This window comes from Lissotriton helveticus, chromosome 5_1, assembly GCF_964261635.1.
Source record: "Lissotriton helveticus chromosome 5_1, aLisHel1.1, whole genome shotgun sequence".
Taxonomy (NCBI): domain Eukaryota; kingdom Metazoa; phylum Chordata; class Amphibia; order Caudata; family Salamandridae; genus Lissotriton; species Lissotriton helveticus.
In genome coordinates, this window is record NC_136065.1 from 1,639,917,292 (window position 1) to 1,639,939,159 (window position 21,868).

General features: G+C 47.9%; 1 pseudogene across 1 annotated transcript in view; it reads left to right on the top strand.

The window, feature by feature from the left end:
* The window catches only part of LOC144755677 (alanine--tRNA ligase, mitochondrial-like), a 191,697-nt pseudogene that overhangs the window by 73,145 nt on the left and 96,684 nt on the right, over positions 1–21,868 (top strand). The window contains exons 10-14 of the transcript XR_013594951.1: positions 2,579–2,706; positions 5,997–6,144; positions 7,638–7,807; positions 8,477–8,590; positions 11,177–11,317. The product of XR_013594951.1 is annotated as an alanine--tRNA ligase, mitochondrial-like (transcript). The remainder of the gene's footprint in view (positions 1–2,578; positions 2,707–5,996; positions 6,145–7,637; positions 7,808–8,476; positions 8,591–11,176; positions 11,318–21,868) is intronic.

Consider the following 21,868-nt stretch of genomic DNA (forward strand, 5'->3'; position numbering starts at 1 on the left):
TAGTGGCCAGAATCATTAAAATAGTTCTGGGTAGACCACTATTTTCTGTTTTAACCTCATGTCTACACTCTCCACATCTACACTCACTAGGGCCCTCACACGCACAGCACTGTACAGCAAAGGAAATAAAGTTCTCCGCCAAAAGGCCCCGTCAAGGGCACTGACAGATGATGAAGCAAGACACCCCACTGCTGGGGGGTGCGTGAGGGTCTCTTTTCCGAAAGGAGGAACCTCCTTCTGCCTTCAAGTGTGTGACCCACTGCGCACCCACTATACGTCGAACTACAGTGTTCGCTAGGAACTGCATACCCTTCTGTGTTTAAACAGGCAGTGTAACCTCTTGCAGCCCTTATCTGTAGCCTGGAGTAGAGCGCACTGTGTGCTCCTCACCCACTTTCTGAACCAATACCAAGTTTCAACCCTCCATGTCAAAACCATCTCTTGCTAGAAGAGTGAGCCAACCAGGAGTGGGGCAGAAAGTGCCACACAAAGTACATCGAGGATCCGGAATACCTAGTCTAAAAGAAAAACAAATCGCCCTGATGTGAAATCCAGATGTTTACAAGGCGTAGGCTCATTGCAACAGGTCGAGCCTCCCTAAGCGGAGCGACCCCCAGCCCCTGCCAGCGAGAAGGCTGAGACCTGCTCAGGAAAGGTCTCCCTGGAGATGATGGTGTTGGATCCATCCACCGACACAGCTGGAGCGCTGATGTCCCCTGCGCCGTCTCTGGACACCACCAGGCTCCAAGCTACAAACAGATGCAATTCTCAGCTTGCAGTAGGAGGGATCTCTTGAGAGCAGCATTTTTTTTTATGTCAACAAAAATAGTACATATGAGTTTTGTTAAAAAAACAACTGTCCCTGAAAGGTTAATGCTGACCTTGGGGTGCCGGGTGCCTCAGGTCAGGGAGCTGGTCTGCTGTACTGTGGAGTGAGAGGAATGAATCAACATGAATTTATAGAGCCTATTCACCTGCAGGAGTGTCCAGGCGCTATGTTGCTGGGATCAGTCAGAAAGCCAGGTCTTGAGTCTCCACCAGAGAGGGTGATGACCGGAGGTGATGGGGAAGGTTGTTCCAGGTTTGAGCTAAAGAAGCAGCGAGCCTTCTCCTCTCCCTGGTACCTGCTGCCTGAAAGAACTGTATGTGTGTGCAGTTGGTTAATTTATAAATCTAAAGGCTGCTTGGGAGCCAGTGTAGGCTTTCATTGCTAGAATCATTTGAGCTTCATGGCGACCAAGATGTATTCTCTTTAAAGATCAGTGGAAGTGTTTCAGCTCCTGAGTTCTGGAGTGTGTCTTTCAATAAAAACTTGTAAAATGTTTTACATTAGGTACAATCTAAATGAGTCTTACTATAAATATATATTTTCAAAGCACTTGTTTTAACTTATCATCTTTGCGCATTATTGCAGCAGCCTTTATTATGCTGTGTGTAATGCAGTTTTAAAATAATTACATATTCTCAGGGCTTTCTGTCACAGGCTGGACCTCGAAGCACTATGAAAGTTTGTAAATATTCTCCAGTGCACTGACCAGGATTCTTATCTGTGACCCTCCAGACATGTACAGTGGTTCCAGTCATCAGCTGAGCTTTCCTACCACAAACCAAGAGCAGTTCCCACAGATTAGTTTAAGTTGCATTTATTTTTCATTTAAGGATTGTGTGTTATTTCATAGGGAGTAACTTGTAGGTGAAGGCTAAAAAAATAGTTGCAAGGCTTTTTGTTAATTTTAGCCACATCTCTGCCTCATCCCTACACCTACTGACCCCGCCCCCCATTAAACTTAGGGATGTAGGAGGCGCACCACAGGCTGTGAGCCCAGACACCATTGCTGATCTGTACAAGGTGACAGTGGGCCACTGAGTGTGTGCGCTGGGGGAGGTGGTGGTGGACTTCGACATAAGAAGCCTACCAATCCACTGTTAATGAAACAAATAAGACAGCACCGGGCCAGGTGCGTAGAAAGAGCGGTCCACAGCTAGTCCTCAAGCACCGGCCCATTGGACACCATCACTGTGTCTGCAAAGTAGAGAGAGCGCTTTACACACTACAGTTGGAACACACAGAAAGTGCTGGGGCTGCCAAGAACGCACCTGCCAGACATGTATTTATTTTATTTATTTATTGAATTTCTAAAGCGCACAATCACCTGACAGGCATCCTGGCGCTAGTAACTCGGCATACCATACATGCGTTGGACCCTAGTGTAGCCAAACCCCTACATCTTGGGAAACAGCCATATTTTTAAACTCCTTCTAAATGGAAGGAGATCACTGCTTTGTCTCAGCTCAAGAGGTAGGGTGTTCCAGAGCTTTGCAGCTGCGACCTTAAAGGTTCTGTAATATGAAAATAAAAGACAAGAGTTCATAGGGAGATTACTCTCCCACGTACTATAAATGAATACGCTGAGTATGGTTGGGTTGTCATTGAAGATGCCTTCGCTTGTAAAGGTTTCGGCGTTGTTCTTGTGATAGAGTGATGTGGCGTATCCACACACAGAGGTGTTATGCAGTTGACCTTCTTCACTCTCTGAGCACAGTGGGTGTATTTCTCTCATGGCCTCTTGTCTTGCAGGCGCTGTGGCTTGGTCGCTCTACAGGGACCTGGGCTTCCCGTTGGATCTCATCGGTCTGATGCTTGAGGAGAAGGGCGTGACCCTGGATTCAGCAGCTTTGGAGCAGCTCGCCCAGGCAGAGGCCCAGGTAAGCGATGGGGACCCCCAGAATGGGTTTCACTGCAGCTTCATTTCACCTTGTATGGTGCTGCGAATAGTGATGCAGAATGCAAGAAATGGTGATTTCCTTAGTTTTGGGTGGCTGAGTGAACACTGAAGATCACTCTTCAAAGAAAGTAGAAGCGCACAGCCTGGGGGAACCGTGGCTCCCCTTTCCTACTTCCATCGTAACATTAATGCACACAATAGCCGCGGGCCCCGTGTCCTGGCCGCTGGCTATGGAACCATCCAGGCACATGAATGGCTTCCCAACCAGGGAGGAGGAAGAAAATGGGCTTACAGCCCAGGTTCAGAGGGCTTTTCACCGGTAGGTTTGGGTTAAAGTTGGGGACCGACAAACATCCTAGGTTACCTGCTCACACCCTTCCCTAGCACCGGCTTGACTGACGGGGTCAGTGTCTTCAAGCCATTCCTAAGGCTGCGCGTGCCATCCTGAACATTCATCATTCACAGGCTTTTCCATGCTACTTAACCCCCAGTCTACATATTGCAACAGCCACCCAGTTATCGAAAGCAAGTGCAGCCAGCTATGAATATCAGCAAACCACTGTCGCTACCAAAAACCAAACATCTGCATTCTAACACCAAGTCAAGCGTGGACGACACCTATCAAGGCAACAAAACAAACAAAGTTCCTTGTTCTGTAACACGGACGGTCACTTGTGGGTTCACGCTGCCTAATGCCAGTTCACGCACAGTCACGAGAGACACTAGACAAGGGACCATTAAACAATAGAATTCAACACCACCTTCCACGAAAGGTGCTACGAACTGTCAGCAGTTAATTCAACGATTATTCTCACTCAAGACGACGTAGGGTCTGTTTGTGTGCACCGAAAGGCTATTCCCTCAAAATAACACGCTTATGAATTCAAAGCTATGGACATGCCCAACCTCTAAAGGGTAAACCGTCAAAAACCGGTAGTAAACTCAGTGAAAACAACAACATAGAGGGAGCATGAAAAATGACAACAAGAATTTTTATAATTTCTATTTCTTTGTATCCTTAAACAAACAGTCCACAAAAATTCCAAAAAAGTAATCTTTCTAGCAAAAGTGTTGAAGTTCGTTTTCTTTATTCTGAAGCATTTATGGATGGCAGTCAGCTTCCAGAAGAACCATCATCATTTTCTATACAATAATTAACCAATTAACAGCCAACGCGTTTCGTCCCCATCCGGGACATCTTCAGGGCTGAAAACAAGGAAAAACATATAGCGTCACCATACAATTATGTCACATCTGAGTACATATTGCAGTCAGTACTCATGCTCCCACTGTGTTGTTGTTTTCACTGAGTTAATTCAACAAGTGTAAGAGCATCACCTCTCCGCTGAAGATAGGATGCACCATTGAGGGCTGCCAGCTCCTGTTGCTGACAACTCCAGTACATAGCAAACTCTGTGGTGAATGTTCTGCTCCTAACCCCCTCCATAGATTGCAACCTGCGCCCTGAGCGGATCCATCACACCTGGCAGAGCACCGCTGAGCACCCAGACACCAGGGTACCAACTGACTTACCAGTGACGTGGTACCTGCCCTCCACCGACAATCCTCTCCAGTCCAATGCCTGTTGGCTCGAGTAACATTAGAGGCTAGTCCTCGACCCCAAAATTACAACTCATGCATTCCAAGCAGCGGGTGGAAAAGGAGGAGAGCCTCTCAGTCAGCGCATGGTGAGCCATCGATAATAAAGCAAACAAAAATCAGACCAAACATCAACAACCTTATCCTCAGCAGCTGCCCACACCTGCTGGAACTCAGCAAGACCTGATCTTCAGACATCTTTGCACCTGATGTCTCAAGCCCTCTCATCGCCACCAAAAATTGAAGTCGTTGTGTTCTCTACCAGGTTCTACCTTCTGCGTGGAGCACCGACACCAACCAGTGACTGGTCAAATATTCAAATGACTGACTTCCACCTGGGAGACCGGTGCCACCTAAGACCTTTTTAAGATCTTGGAGTAGCTGTGTCCTGCATCTGCACCGTCTGGACATGCATACTTGTCACCAGACTGAAAGTGATGACCACGTATAGAACTGACACCTAGGTTACTCTTCTTTGGCTCTCCGGTACTGACGGCCACCTCCTGGGGTTAGTAATCTATTACCAAGCATTAGTAGTAGCGGAGATGAAAATTAAGATGTTATTTTATGATGATTCAGTATTCTTTGCCTCTATCCATATTCTTTCTCCTGTCTCCATCACTCGCTTCCACCCAGGATCCCTATCACTCTACTCTGTCATCTCATCGACATCATCTGGAGGGGGCGGGCATGCAGAGGAGAGGTGGACTACAGCGGAAGGATGTACAAACGTATGCCTTCCTGCATAGAGATCATGTGATTTGAACATCTTTGAGGTATTTTCAGGCCTCCCACAATAAAGAGATACTTTCCACAGATTGCAGATGCCTTCAGCCTTGCAGAGTGACAATTATGGAAGAGTCCTTCCCCTTCCCTTCTTGTTGAGGTCAGAAGCCAGTGGTAAGGGTGTAGTTTGCACTGAGGTGTTCATCTCCGTCTAGTGGTCTCAATCCCGGGGAGCTGCAGTCATTTCACTGAATGCCAGGAAAGGGAAAGGCAGCAATTGGAACCTGTGGTCCTCGGCACCCGGGGTTGTCCATCTGTCCTGCCAGACAAGGATGGATCAGTAAAGAGTCACCGGTCTGAAGGGATGTATGACATCACAACGCATGCTTTTACTCCGCATGCCATTACAACGCAGTTTTTACAACGCAAGTCGTTACAACGACTTGCGTTGGGGGGCGCTTGATAGTGAATAGTTTAATTTACTATTCCAACTCCAGTCCCCGTGGATAGTAAGGAAGGTGTTGGATAGAAAATTAAACTATTCCCTATCCTACAGTGCCCCCCAGCGCAAGTTGTTACAATGACTTACGTTGGAGGGCACTGGATAGTGAATAGTTTAATTTACTATTCCAACTCCAGTCCACGTTGACAGTAGGGAAGGTGTTGGATAGAAAATTAAACTATTCCCTATCCTACAGCGCCCTCCAGCGCAAGTCGTTGTAATAGCTGCGTCGTAATGGTAGTGCGGAGTAAAAGTTGCGTTGTAAAGGATGTTCCCCGGTCTGATAGGGGTACATATTTGCTTGTGTCTGTGTGAGAATCCCACTGTGGATTAATAATGCAGATCCCATTGCTCTGATTCTACCGCAATTCACAACTGAAAAAAGATGATTCTGTTTCTACCTTGTGCCTTAAGCTCAGTCTAACATGTTTGTGTGTGTGTAGCGTAAATCTCAGGCCCAGCAAGCGGAGGAGGAAGGCGGTGGCATGCGGCTGAATGTCCACTCTTTGGCTGAACTGCAGCGGAGAGGGGTGCCCGCCACGGACGACTCCCCAAAGTATTCTTATGTCCTGGATGCTGACGGGCGATATGGTGAGTATCTTTTTTTGTAATTTGTAAGGTACCAGCAGTGAAACAAGTTTTGTAGAGTACTGATCTGTTTTCTTTAGCCCCATTGGACGTGGCTTTTATCCATAAGGCAGCTACAGAAGGAGATCATTTCTAAAGTGCTGAAGACACCGGGTCCCACAAGAACTTGGTCTCATATTTTGAAGCTGTTATAGGGCTGGCGGCCCTGAAGCTGCTGTGTGTGTCCCCAAGAGCTGCAAGGAATGGAAGAGGCCACAAGTGTCTCATGTGAGAAGTCTGTCGCTTCAAGGCCCTTCTTTTACCTTGCAGCACTTTGTATCCTGGTTATTGCATTTGGGAATTCATTTTTTAAAATTTATTTTTTATTGAGCAGAACAAGAGATACATGAAATACATTTTGTCATTAAAAAGTCATAATTGATAAAAACCAGGTAATACATGAAAATAGCCGAAACATAATAAAGTGCAAAACATCATAAAGTGCAATTGCTGTAGACCAATAACAGCCAATGTCATCAATAAAAAACGGTACTATTGTGCAAAAGAGCTAGGAAATTTGTATAAAGTGCAAAAAAGTGCCGGTGCCTAAACAACAAATATGCAAAATAACAAGCAGATTTTGTAAAGTGCAATTTACCAAAAAAGTGCTAATGCTTTTTACTAATATCCAATTTGGAATTCATAATAGTAAAAGTATAAGTATCCGAACGCAGAGAGGAAAGCATGGATGGGTTACCTTTTGATATCTGACCTGGGACAGTTTAAGATATCTGGGCAGGTGATCTACTTCCACCGGGCAAGGGACAATTGGGCCTCTAAGCACTGGATGACCGTTGACACATAGAATGGGTCTACCTGAGATCTCTGGACTGGACAAACTCCGCACCCGCAATGGGACAAATTACGATCCTGGGACCCGGGGATATATTCTCACCAACAGCCGTGGTGAGCCGTGGTGTCTCCCTCCAGTGGTCCTGATACGGTACCACCAATACCAAAGTCCTCATCTCAAGTTTTTCACCGGTGACTGATGCTGACGTCTTTACCCCAGGCCAGGTGTCTTGCCAAGATCAATTGGTACTTCTGAATGGCAATTCTTGATGCCGACATTCAGCTGTGGCCACGGGCAAGCGACATGTATAAAAATTGATAGCTTTGTTCGTACACTAAGTTAAGCTTCTCAAGTTTCCTCCTTGCAGAGCACCCGCGTAAAAGCAGCCATTTTAGTTGCAAGCGGATTACGATTAGTAAAAGCACATATGCAAGCTTCATCGAGATACCCAAAATGTAGTGTAATGCAATATTAGTAATACGAACATGTTGATTAATTTTATTAACGCTATGTCGAGAGGGTTGAATACAAGCAAGTCGCGTTACATGCGAATCCTTGCTCCATCACTTGGTTGATTTAAATAAAATCTCTTTCTTATTGAAGCCAACTTCAGAACTCTTCTCTAAATTCTGTACAAATACGTGTTTTTTTCTCCTCGCTCTAGTCTTCAGCCCCTGCCAAGCCACCGTTCTCATCCTCTACAAAGACCAAGCGCTGCACTCCCAGGTGAAGGAAGGCGAGCGCTGTGGAGTAATCCTGGATCAAACCAATTTCTACGCGGAGCAGGGCGGGCAGGCGCACGACTCGGGATACTTCATGCGAGTGGAGCAGCAGGTAAGACTCCTTCTCTTCATCGGGAAGGGGGGATGGCCGGGTCACTCTTACTTCTTGGAGAGCCCTCTAAATACCACTGTTCTTCTTATATTTTCTGGTCTGACTGCATCATTTTTCAATAGTTATTTAGTTATAGTTATCAAGTGAATACAGAATGTCTGTTCTAGTTTCAGATCATACAAAGATTCCAAGAGCTTTATTTTAATTTAATTTAATTTTATTTTAAGAGTTTTCTATAGCGCGAACAAGACCCTTAGGTATCAGAGCGCTTCACATTAAATGAGGCAGTTATTGACAAGCATTGTTATAGTAAATGTTCCCAATGGTATGAGGTAGTATGTAAACATCAATATAAAGATAATATCCATTAAAAGTTATACATAAGTTATATATAGAACATGACGTAAGTTTGGTACCATCTTTGGTACCAGCTTTTCATCCCAGCTTACATTTCTTGAACATTATGCGGTCCTGAGATCCAGTCTGGGAGGAGCGAAGCATTAATTTCACATTATTAACCTTAGGTATCGTTGATAGTTGCAGCTGTTTGTTGAATGTCAGGATTAGCTCAGCCAGTCCCAAGGCTTTGATTTATAAATGTAATATGTGGTGAACATGAGTCCTGCAGGATATTGTTGTGATTACATTTCTCCTCAATCTTCTTTTTAGGATGTTCTGTACCCGGTGGAGGCCGTTCATGTGGCGGGAGGGTACGTCGTCCATGAAGTGACCGCGTCAGACAACCTGCGAGTTGGGGACCGAGTGATGCTCTTTATTGACGAGGTAGGTAAGTCACCAACATTCAATTGGATGGTAGTGCCATTGAGGCATATAATCTCTGTCCTGGTCACTGTAGAGCAGAGGTCTTCAAACAGGGGGGCAGGCTCGCCTGGGGGGAGGGGGTTTAAGTGATCTCAGGGTGGGGGCTTCAGTTTCTGACCAAGAGAAGCATTGTGCTTTGTTTTAAGTGTTAAAAACATGACCGGCAGTAAGTCACCTTGTAATGGGCCATCACTTACAACTTTTGTCATTATATCTTGACTGGGAGTATGTGTCACAAGCACCTGCAATGCAGTAAGTCTCGCATTTACAAGAGTTTGAGCTATTGGCATTGAAAATGATAATGTCTTTTATTTATGTTTTGGTTTTTAAAACATAAATAAAAGGCATTGTCATTAACAATGCCAATAGCTTAAACTCCTGCAAATGCGAGGCCTATTGCATTCCAAATGCTTGAAGGCATCGCTGAGTTGCCCCTTCTGTCTCCCATGGCCCTGAGGAGCTCCCGTTTTGCTACGAGTTAAATAAACAAGCCGGTGGTCACAACTACGCACGAGAGACCCTCCTGCTCTCCTGCAGTAAGAGAAACTCATTAAAGAAAATAGTGCTTACAGACTAAAGAAGACGTACCGTGTAACAACCGAAGTAAAAGGGCCAGTCTTCATGGGAGGTGACAAATGAAGACAAGGAGGAACTAACAAGCCTAATAACGAATCAGAAGCAAGCATTTGTGAAGGACAATTACACAAGCCAGTGACAAATATGGGCGGAGAGTGGGCGGGGCTTCAAGTACATACTCCAATACAGCATGCCTCGCAGCACTTGCGCTGCCCAGGCTCGACCTAAAAAGGAGTAACTGAGCTTAACTGCAATGCTTAAAAATGTTTAGACATTCTTTTTTTAAATGTACACCCGATATTCAGTCCACAGGACTGGGGTTTTTAGGTCTCCATTGTCTCAGGAGGAGTGAAGTTGGATTCTAGGTTCCTGATTCAACTCTCTGCGGTCTTTAGATCTTGTCCAGTGCTTTGGGACTCTCCCCGTGTCCCACCTGTCCTGTTCTTATTCTGCACAGTTTATGTCGCTCATCCCGGCCGTCATTCCCTTCTCTGGCTCTCCACCTGTTTCAGTCATCATTCTACACTCTGTAGCTCCAACCCTCTCCTTGTCTTTTTTTCTTAGTCTCACCGTGGCAGTGTTTCCCTGCTCTCCAGTATTGGACTCACCTGCTCCGTTTCCTATCTTCCATTCACCTCTGTGCCTGTCCTCCTTCAATATTCTCACTATTGCTTTTATTCACTCCTTGTTGCACCACTCAATGTATGCACTGACTCTGTGCCAGTCATGATTCCTCGTTCCTTATATTACTCATGCACTCTCCATGTCTCTCTAGGTGTCACTTCTTTTTCCTAACACTCTGGCTGTTGTTCCTACTTTCTCTTTCTCCCCTGCCTCTGAGTCTCCCCTGTACCTGTTACTAAACACTTCCTGTCAAGCTGCTCTCCTTTCCTCTCTGTTCCAGTGCCTGCTCCTATGATCTTTCCTTGTGAGTCTCCCCTGTGCCTGTTACTAAACACTTCCTGTCAAGCTCCTCTCCTTTCCTCTCTGTTCCAGTGCCTGTTCCTTTGATCTTTCCTTGTGAGTCTCCCCTGTGCCTGTTACTAAACACTTCCTGTCAAGCTCCTCTCCTTTCCTCTCTGTTCCAGTGCCTGTTCCTATGATCTTTTCTTGTGAGTCTCCCCTGTGCCTGTTACTAAACACTTCCTGTCAAGCTCCTCTCCTTTCCTCTCTGTTCCAGTGCCTGCTCCTATGATCTTTCCTTGTGAGTCCCCCCTGCGCCTGTTACTAAACACTTCCTGTCTAGCTCCTCTCCTTTCCTCTCTGTTCCAGTGCCTCCTCCTATGATCTTTCCCTGTGAGTCTCCCCCGAGCCTGTTACTAAACACTTCCTGTCTAGCTCCTCTCCTTTCCTCTCTGTTCCAGTGCCTCCTCCTATGATCTTTCCCTGTGAGTCTCCCCTGAGCCTGTTACTAAACACTTCCTGTCTAGCGCCGCTCCTTTCCTCTCGGTTCCAGTGCCTGCTCCTATGATCTTTCCTTGTGAGTCCCCCCTGTGCCTGTTACTAAACACTTCCTGTCAAGCTCCTCTCCTTTCCTCTCTGTTCCAGTGCCTGTTCCTGTGATCTTTCCTTGTTAGTCCCCCCTGTGCCTGTTACTAAACACTTCCTGCCTAGCTCCTCTCCTTTCCTCTCTGTTCCAGTGCCTGCTCCTATGATCTTTCCTTGTGAGTCCCCCCTGTGCCTGTTACTAAACACTTTCTGTCAAGCTCCTCTCCTTTCCTCTCTGTTCCAGTGCCTGTTCCTTTGATCTTTCCTTGTTAGTCCCCCCCTGTGCCTGTTACTAAACACTTCATGTCTAGCTCCTCTCCTTTCCTCTCTGTTCCAGTGCCTGCTCCTATGATCTTTCCTTGTTAGTCTCCCCTGTGCCTGTTACTAAACACTTCCTGTCTAGCTCCTCTCCTTTCCTCTCTGTTCTAGTGCCTGCTCCTGTGATCTTTCCCTGTGAGTTGACCGACACTCCTTTGTTTTCAGATGCAGCGCTTGTCCTGTATGGTGAAACATACCGCTACCCACCTCCTAAACTTTGCCCTCCGCCGCGTCCTGGGAGAGAGCACCGAGCAGCGAGGGTCACATGTCGCTGCTGACCGGCTGCGGTTTGATGTCAGCAGCAAGGTAAGAAGGGTGTGTGGGTTTGCAGAGCAGTATTGATGGCACGGCACATGCAGAATGGACGGTAAGTGGATCTTAGGCGAGCGGTCTGAAGGACATATAGACAGGCACATTTCATTACGTGTCCCACACTACAATCTGTACGAGCAGCGTGCTGAAGGCAGCATGTTTTAGCAGCTAAAAACCGTTGAGATCTAGTATTTATTAATGTTCTTATACTTACACATTGACCGCTTTAATGTGGCCTGAATTTGGGAAATGATGAGTTGGTTAGACTTTCTTATGGAGTTGGTTTACACCACAGAGTAACAAGGAACTCTTCTGTCACATAGACAGTGTAGGTCATGAAGTCACGTGTGCTTCACATGTGTGGAACAAAATGACACATGCACAGCCCATGGTGCATATGGGGGGCGTGGTATAAGTCTGCGGTGAGGGGTTAGGCCAGGTTGTCAATCTTCTCTTATATGATTATATAATTAATTAATGATTGATAATCATGAACACATTCCAGCTTTTAGAAAGGACGGTGGAAAGGGTGCCGAGGTGTGGAGGCCTAGGGGCTTAAACGGGTACACAGCTGTGTGGGCTGGGAAGGGTGCAGAGGTGCTGGGCTGCGAAGGTTGCAGAGAAGGGTGCAGAGGTGCGGGCTGCGAAGGTTGCAGAGAAGGGTGCAGAGGTGTGGTGGCTGTGAAGGGTGCAGTGGCATGGGGTTTGGGAAAGCTGCAGAGGTGTGGAGGCTGGGAAAGGTGCAGTGGTGTATGGCCTGGGAAGGGTACAGAGGTGTGGAATAGAGAAGGGTGCAGCGGTGTGGAATAGAGAACGGTGCAGCGGTGCGGAATAGAGAACGGTGCAGCGGTGTGGAATAGAGAAGGGTGCAGCGGTGCGGAATAGAGAACGGTGCAGCGGTGTGGAATAGAGAAGGGTGCAGCGGTGCGGAAGAGAGAACGGTGCAGCGGTGTGGAATAGAGAAGGGTGCAGCGGTGTGGAATAGAGAAGGGTGCAGCGGTGCGGAATAGAGAACGGTGCAGCGGTGTGGAATAGAGAAGGGTGCAGCGGTGTGGAATAGAGAAGGGTGCAGCGGTGCGGAAGAGAGAACGGTGCAGCGGTGTGGAATAGAGAAGGGTGCAGCGGTGTGGAATAGAGAAGGGTGCAGCGGTGTGGAATAGAGAAGGGTGCAGCGGTGCGGAAGAGAGAAGGGTGCAGCGGTGTGGAATAGAGAAGGGTGCAGCGGTGAGGAAGAGAAAATGGTGCAGCGGTGTGGAATAGAGAAGGGTGCAGCGGTGTGGAATAGAGAAGGGTGCAGCGGTGCGGAATAGAGAACGGTGCAGCGGTGTGGAATAGAGAAGGGTGCAGCGGTGCGGAAGAGAGAACGGTGCAGCGGTGCGGAATAGAGAAGGGTGCAGCGGTGTGGAGTAGAGAAGGGTGCAGTGGTGCGGAATAGAGAACGGTGCAGCGGTGTGGAATAGAGAAGGGTGCAGCGGTGCGGAAGAGAGAACGGTGCAGCGGTGTGGAATAGAGAAGGGTGCAGCGGTGTGGAGTAGAGAAGGGTGCAGCGGTGTGGAATAGAGAAGGGTGCAGCGGTGTGGAGTAGAGAAGGGTGCAGCGGTGTGGGGTTGGAAGGGTGCAGCGGTGTGGGATAGAGAAGGGTGCAGCGGTGTGGAGTAGAGAACGGTGCAGCGGTGTGGAATAGAGTAGGGTGCAGCGGTGCGGAAGAGAGAACGGTGCAGCGGTGTGGAATAGAGAAGGGTGCAGCGGTGTGGAATAGAGAAGGGTGCAGCGGTGTGGAATAGAGAAGGGTGCAGCGGTGCGGAATAGAGAACGGTGCAGCGGTGTGGAATAGAGAAGGGTGCAGCGGTGCGGAAGAGAGAACGGTGCAGCGGTGTGGAATAGAGAAGGGTGCAGCGGTGTGGAGTAGAGAAGGGTACAGCGGTGTGGAATAGAGAAGGGTGCAGCGGTGTGGAATAGAGAAGGGTGCAGCGGTGTGGAGTAGAGAAGGGTGCAGCTGTGTGGAATAGAGAAGGGTGCAGCGGTGCGGAAGAGAGAACGGTGCAGCGGTGTGGAATAGAGAAGGGTGCAGCGGTGTGGGGTTGGAAGGGTGCATTGGTGCTGGAGTCTGGGAAAGGTGCAGAGGGCAGAGGTGCAGGGGCTTCCTCCTGAGCTCTGAAGTGGGTCCTGTGTTTGGAAGAATCATTCTGCTCTGGTGTGGGCTCTCACATGTAACCTTAAGGAAAGATCCTCAGCTGGACTTGGACGCGCCACAGATCAGTCAAATGAATGCCGGAGTGGAGAAAATGTATGGTGTATTTCATGGTTTCATGAGTACAGTGCAACAAGAAAAAAGTCTCCCTCTTGACCTATATTGCTTTTGACTGATTTAGCACAAATTCAAAAAAGTGGGCTGTTGGACCTGGCCCTTTTGGCAGGTTCACCCCTAGACTTTTTTGCTTTTTCCTAGCCTGTTTCTGGAACCTGGGTTGGTGATTTTAGGCCTCTGCGCACTTTTTCACTGTGGTACAGTGTAAAGTGCGTGTGCTCTCTGTGTATGTGTGGTGAGTGACCTGCCCTCCCATAGGAATGAATGGGGAATATGTATGCCCATGGTAGTTCCTGATGTGTGGGGAGTGCAGGGTCGAGTTTGATATGTGCGAACTCGGGAGAATGAATGCTGCAGAATGGTGTATGCGGCATGATTGTGTCTAGTCTAGAAGTGCCACTTTTAGAAGTGGGCATATTTGTGCAGTGAGACTGCTGGCACGTGATTGGCTGGTGAGCCTGGCCCAGGAGTGCCTGGGCCTGCTTGTGGATTGACTGTCTGGTTTGAGTGTGACAGGGGCTGCAGAGCCCCCAGATGGTTGTCTGAGTCAGCTCGTGGATGAAAGGCAGCATCTGCTGCCAGGGAAGTGGGAGGAGATTAGCACCTGATAGTGAAGGGCTGTGCCTGCCTGCCACAATGCTGGCTCCACCCCCCCGCTGGGCGACTGTCACCTCTGTCCCTGATACTGAAGGGACTTCCCTCTAAACCAGTCTAGCTGGTTCTCACACTGAGACTTCAAAGACTTCAAAGACGTTTCTGTGTATAAGAAGGGGCTGTGTCCCCTTCCAAAATGTTCTTGTTTCCGACTTGAATCTACCAGGGGCGGGCACTGCCCTGCCCCTGGATGCTGGAGGATTTTCCTGCTGGGGGCTATGCTGCTCCCTCTTTTATTCCTGGACTTCTGGGAACTTTCTCTTGCTTTTGCTGTGGACCCTTCTTGCTATGGGGGTCATTTCTAGGGGCCTGTGGGTGCTGTCAGTGCCCCCAGCGCAATGGGAGCGCTTTATTTTGGACCCGTAGCGAGCGTGTCGCTAGCACGCATTTTGCGTGAGGTTTTGCAGGTGCCACCCTGCTTCATGCCCGACATCGCTATGTTTTTATTTTACGGGTGCCAAGCTGTTTATTTAATTATTTAGCGAGTGCCCACCTCGCTTCTATGTTTATTTTTGATTTCGAGGGTGCCCACCCCTCGTTATGGCCTCGTTGAATCACCACCGCAGCCCGGGGGAAAACAACGGAAGAAGATGTCCGGCCCGCCGCCTGGTTGGGGCCGGGGCCGGAAGGACGTGTTTTCCGCTTCCCCCTGCCGGGGGGAAGCCATTGCCGCCTTGCCGGTCTCCCGTGCCGCGAGGGAGACCGGAGATGCTACCCGCAGTGAGGAGCCGGCCAAGTCGTGGCCTCCCGCGGCCCGGGGCTCCCAGGAGTGAGGGAGAGCCCAGGGGCCGCCAGCAACGCCGCACCAGTGTTTGCGGGGCTCCCGTGCAGAGGAGGGAGCCCCGGAGAGAGTGAGGACCATCGCAGGCAGCGGGGCTCCCATGTGAGCTGGGAGAGCCCCGCGAGGAGAGGTGATGGCGGCGGAGGGGGCCCGAGGCACATTGTCGGTGCCTGGCCCCCGCCGCGGATGACACCAGGACTGGAGACTGCCCCAAGGCTTGAAGACAAGCCGGTGAGTGGGGCAGCTGTTTTCCGGGTGGTGGAGGGGGCGTCGGGACTCACTGTCGGTGCCCGCGCCTTCAGAGCAGCCCAAGAGGAGTGCCCCGTCGTCCCGTTGAGTGCGGGACAGTTTTGCTGCTTTGTCGACAGAGCGGCCTGGTTGCCAGGGGGGCTGCTCCAACCAGTGGGGCATTTCTTTGCTGAGAGCCTGAGGGAGGCTCTGGGGCATTGCTTCATCGACGGGCCCAGAGAGGCTCGTGGCCGCCTTCACATTATTTGGAGCCCAGTGAGGCTCTTGAGGGCATCTTATGATTAGAGCCCAGAGGGGCAGGTGATCCATTTGTTTAAGAGCCAGAGAGGCTCTTGAGGGCAGATGTATTTACGAGCCCAGCGAGGCTCGAGGGGCCAGTGTGTGCAGAGCCTGAGGGCTCCAACGGCCATATCTAGTTTAAGAGCCTGTGTGGCTCCAAGTGCGCAGTTCCGAGCCTGTGTGGCTCCAACAGTGGCGCAGTTTGCGCCTAAGGGTCAGTGAGGGCCCTGTCGCAGTTTTGAAGTTCCCCAGCTGCCCAGCAATTAGTGGGCAGCAGCACCGTTTAGGTCTGGGATGTTCCCAGGTGCCCAGCAAGTAGTGGGCACCTACCACGTTTAGGCTTGTGCTTGGACTGGCACTGCATGGCAGCGCGCCCTGACATTGAGACTCAGGGCATTCTAGCCCCAACAAGGCCAGTTGGCCTAAGGACTGCCACAGGTAGTGGCTTATGTAAGGTTTTGCGCAATTGTATGGTTTTTATTCCTGCACCTCTGAATGTTTTTAGACATCATGTGACTTTTGCGCTACTGCATTGTTCTGGTACCTCTGAATGTATTTTTATTGCATCATGTGCTTTATTCTTAACACCGCTGAATGTGTAGGTTTATACATCATGTGTTTCCCTTTACTACTCCTCTGAATGTATATTTATGCATCATGGGTAATGTGTTCTTTCCTAGACCCCTAAATGCTGTGTGATACTTAGGTGGTTGTTCTTTTTAGTACAGGTGGTCCTAGTGAGGTCCTGGTCCCCTGCGTGACATTCTCCTAAGGTGTTTAGGGTTGCGTAGGTGGTACTTACCTGTCCCCAGTAGTTACTGGATGTGATTTACAACTGTTATATTTTTTGCTATACTTATTCTAAGTTCTATAAGGGCTATTTCTATTTCTAGAAGTGCTGATTATGACAGTGGCCCATGTGGAAAAGTAAATTTTGTCATGTTCTGTGTCCCTACGTGTCATCCATCATATGTTATGTGTGCATGACCAATATGCATATGTTATTCCCCATGTCCGATTCAAGACGCAATTATAGTTGTGTCCACCTCTAGTATGCTAGTTTCCAGTCCTCGTGAATACTACGAATATCAGGCTTATGTAAAGTTACGTTGCCACGTTTCTCAGTGTGCACGTTATTTCATTATAAAGTCCCCGTTTCTAGGCCTCAACAGGGCCCGGACATCAGATTCAGCTCCTGTCTCCTGAAGCCTCGCTGAGGAGCGATCCAGCCCCCACCTGTATCCTCGACCCTTCACTTACTTCCTGCCTCGCAGTGCCCGGTGCAACTTGGCTCTGCCTCTGAGTCTGCCAAGACTATGTTATGATTCCAGCTATCAGTTTAGTCCTCCTTCTCTGCATTCCTAAGCTACTGAACTGCATCAATAGTTTCCGTCATTGTCTAGCCTTCACGTCTCTATGTTAAGAGAAATACTGTATTTAATGGTCATTTAATATTCCTCATCACGCACTACATGTAGAATAAATGCATGCTCTGGTCTTAGAGTCAATTAGCTTTTCCCCTCATGACTTCTAGTTTATATCAACATGTTCCCTAAACATTAGATACCAGATAGGGTTTAGGTACATGTCGCTCCGACCCTCCAGACTTTAGTCTCTGCTCCTAGCACAGAGTTCATAGCCCCCAGCTTCTCCTAGTAACACGTCATTGCCAGTTTTCGCGCACCACCAGGTTAGAGGTCCCGGCTCCTTAGGTAGCCCCCTCCTATGTTACCGCCCCATTCATGACATATCCTGTTACGTCTGCACCACATGTCTATGTATACGCCCAGTTACACCTATTTTTACTCTTATCTTTCTCGACTGCTACGCGTCACGCCTTCTGCTCCACCCACTGCTACGCCTACTGCAATGTAATGTTATGTGTTCGCGCTATGTATATATGCTCGTGTATTGTTATTAAAAGTTAGCGCGCTCATCCCAGACCCAGCCGCTGCTGGGCCCTGTCATCCTATTCCTATGCAGGTTGTCCTGTTCCTGTCCTTATGCTGTATTAAACCTGCAAAACTCCTACTACCTCGAATCTTGACTCTTATTTATTGAGCTATCTGTTATGATATATGTCTAGTCAAAAATAGGGTATTATTTATTTATTTACCACATAATGGCGCCCGAACAGGGACTTGCCCTTTCCCCACGCGTCGGTGAAGCCACGCCGACCCCCTGACCCTCTGCAGTCGTGACGGAACTCTTCTGCGCAGTAGCAGATATTTCTGCTCAAGTATCCCTCAGGCCCACGGAGGAGACGGAGGAGGCGGTCCAGCATCCAAACGAGACGGTGGAGGAACGCGGCGAGTCCCGACCAGAGCCCAAGCCAAGAGTCCAAGGTCCGAGGTATCCGGAGGCCCACCCGTAACTAAAGTCCGAAGTTCGTCGTCCGTCGTCGTAAGCAGTCCAGTCCAGTCCGAAGCTTTCCGTTCTTGCTGCCCGGTGAGTACCATTACTGGGGTAGTATCTAGACAGGGTCAGTCTAAATTGACTCCTGGTCCGTGGGTTGGTGGTACCCAAGCCCACAAACGAAGTGTTCACCTAGGTGGATACGGGTCTTGATGCGTCCCTTTATGGGACCGGTATGTTCCGTACTGTTTCAGCAGTGCATCCAGTAACTCTAGTCTGTTCCGTTCTCGAGAAATTCTTGTGTTTCTGTTCTCAGTATTCCAGGTAATATTCTGTCCGAACTGTAATGTTATGATGTTGTTCAATGTATTTTCAATGTCGTGGTATGCCTGAATTGTTCTCCCAATTGTTATTGTTCCTTGTTTATTGTATTGTGTTCCGATTCAAGTTTACAATGTCTCTCTTTTCGAGATTACGTCAGTTAAAAACTAGAAAGGGTTTGTTAGAAGAAGCAGTTCCTGTCCCGCCCAGGGACAGTCCAGGTCATTTTATGTATCAGAGGCATGGCATAAGTGCCATATTGTATCTAGATTTATGGGTAGAGTATACCAAACAGTTAGAAGAAAAGTATAGATGGCCCGTATCGGGTACATGGGATGCCGAATGCATCATGCGAGTAGAGGAGGCATTATGGAAAAAGAAAGCCAGACAATCACAGAAAGACGCCATCGAGCTATGGCGCAAAGAAGCTCATAAAAGAACCGAAAAAGAAATCAGAAAGTCAGAACTAAGTAGAGAATCCCAAGAACGAGCCCAAGAAAGAGAATTAATCGAGATAGGTGAACGAGTCAAAGCCGAACAGTCAGACAGACAGAGGCATGCCCTTATTAAGGGTATGTATCCTCTTCTTGCTGAGGGCTTGCCAAAAGCGACCCCGGAGGCATCCAGTAATTTCCCGCCACCATTAGTTCCGACCAAGCTACGTCACAAACCGACCGCAGCTGATATTTTTATTTCGTCCTATCTGGACGACACAGTCCCAGAATATGCAAATCCTGTTCACGCTCCGCCAGTCCCTGTAAATCAGGTAATTCCTGCTCCTCCAGACACCGGGGTGCCCTTAACAGCCCCCCTGGGTCAGCCCGCCATACAAGTCCAGCCCACGTTACAATTACCGACCCTGCCAGGACGAAAAGCATCAGTTGATGATTCTAGTTTAGGGGCCGCAGGAGGAGGTCTTCCTCAAACCCCGCCACCATACAAACGTTTATCAGCTCTCGAATTACATGCTCAAGCATCACAGCGTACTCCTAAGAGTAATAAGTCTGTTGCAGAAATCAGGCAAACCCTTGGCGAATGTGTCTATGACCCAGTTCCAGGCGAGTTTAATATGGTTTTATATTCCGTACGCGTAAGGAGAGTGACCGAGTATCTCGTCACCCTGCCGAATATGAAAGAAGATCTAGACAGGATATATCGTTTCATCCGTACAGGGGATGACCCACAAAGTATTAGTGATGCCATGTCTCAAAGGAAAGCCGAGATTCAGCGCATGATATTAAAGTTCTTAATTAACTGTCTAATAAGAGAACAAGATTACCCGTCTAAAGACCCGGAAGAAATGAAAACTCTAACAAAGTGGAGTGATAATATAGCCGAAGGAAAGCACAATACCATTGGTGCCATGGAGAGTATGTACAAGAAAATCCGTAGAGAGATAATAAAGATACACGAACAGCGTAAAGCCGCACAAGTAAGCGAGAAAGAAAGTACCTCTGATCCTGAAGAGGAAGACGATGAGAATACTGCCAGAATAGCGTATGTAGGAAAATCTAGATTTCCAGATCGCCATTTACGTCTAGAACACAAGTCTATTTTCCATCATCCAGCACCAGAACAAGGTTCCCTAGAACAAGTATTTCAAGCTACCGATCACATTCTGAAATCACGAATCGGTTATAGTGAGTTAAGTACTATGCATGAACAGGAAATAGCCCGATCAGCAGTCCGATGGATTACTGATTCTACCACTTTTCCAGACGAAATAGTGGCACAAATGTTTCTGAAAATGCCCCCAGCCGAGCAGCGACTGGTGGGTATGTATATGATCCAGCACCTCATTACTCTGTATGAGGGTCAGCACTCTGATCCAGGTCCGTTACACGATATCCTGAACGAGTTACTCCAGTATAGATGGAGAGGTCTAGGTACCGATTTAATTAGTGTCATTCTAGAACAACGCCATAAATATAGAACATTCTTGAACCCGCATTTTGTCCATGTCTCACCCCCAGAAAGTAAATCATTCTACATAGACAGACAGAATCCGTTACGAGAAGTCCACCCAGTCAGAGGAACGGGTGGCGAAATGCAACGAGTGTTTGTATACACTCCGATCACAAAGATGGAACTCCTCGAGATGAAGAAATTAATTCCCTGTCATGACAAAGATCCAGCAGGGTTCCATAGAGAATTAAAAGACATGCTCCGTATGGGAGAATACACTTACCCAGATATCATTAAAATGTTAAAGGTTCTGTTACCCGCAGGGGTGTATGAAAAGCTAAAGGAAAAAGAATGGGAGGTGGGAGAGAAAAAGATAGATTGGGCAGTCCTAGAAGCTGAAGATAAGATACGAGTACCAGGTACTGGTCTTGGAGAGAAATGTAAAGAATTACCAGAATTATTAATTCAAGTTTTACCCAGATTATTAACAACGAGAAAAGAAGACTGGGATGCAATCTCAGCCTGTAAACAGAAACAAGATGAAGATATTAGTGATTTTTATTCTAGGTTTGAAAAGTGCTTTAGTATCAACAGTGGCCTCAAGACAAGTAGTGAGTCATACCCTCACCTTTTCGTTACCAAATTAGTCGAGAATTCAAGTCCACCAATTAAAAACCGAGTTTTGAAAGTCGAAAGCACCTGGCAAGCAAATACTCCGTCCCAGATGCTCCAGATGCTCCAGTACCACCAGAATAGAATCAGGGAAGAGCAAGAACACGAGAGAAAACGTATGAAAGACACGAAAATGAAAGTACTAGTTGCACAATCTGTTCCTCAAGACAGTCAGAAGAGGGGTCCGAATCAAGCCAGTCATCCTGCAGCTCCCGTTAAAGGGAACTGCAATTATTGTAAACAACCAGGTCATTTTATAAATGAGTGTGCAGTTCTGAAACATAACATAGCTACTGGTAAGACTAAAGAAAGACCACGTCCGCCTAGACAGGAACAAGTTTCACAGATTCCTCAGCCACAGAATGCACCACAGACAGTTACAGCACCGCAGCCTATCGCTGCAACACAGCACGTTACATCGCAGATGTACCAGTATGCACAGTCTGAGTATCCAGAGTACCAGCCATATTCATGAAACAGCCTAGAGAGGGAGGTAGGCTTGCCTCTCATCGAGATACCTGTAGATCAAGAGGGTCCCTATGTTTACAGTCAAGTATTAGGGAAAGACAGAAAGTTTTTGATTGATACAGGGGCAAGTAGGACCACCATTAGTCATGCCGAAGTTCCAGGGGCTCCGCTCTCAGGCTCAAGAAATGTTTCCCTTGGATTTTCAGGAAAGCCTATCGTTAATGAGATCTCCAAACCAGTCACTCTAGAAGTAGGTCCATTGTCCCGCACTACTGATCTGTTACTTACTAAGTCATGTCCAGAAAATCTATTAGGCATTAAAACACTGAAAGAGTTAGGTGCCGTTATATGTTGTTCCCCAGAGGGAATACGTCTGTTCCTACGTGACTTTAAGGGTCACTATGTATTACGAGATTTTGATACCAGACTGTCTAATGTTCCGCAGCATTTATGGGCGCAAGGTCCAACTGATGTAGGTTACATGCAAATCACACCCCATCGTGTGACTCTCAAACCAGGTGTAGTGTTACCACGAATCAGACAGTACAGATTG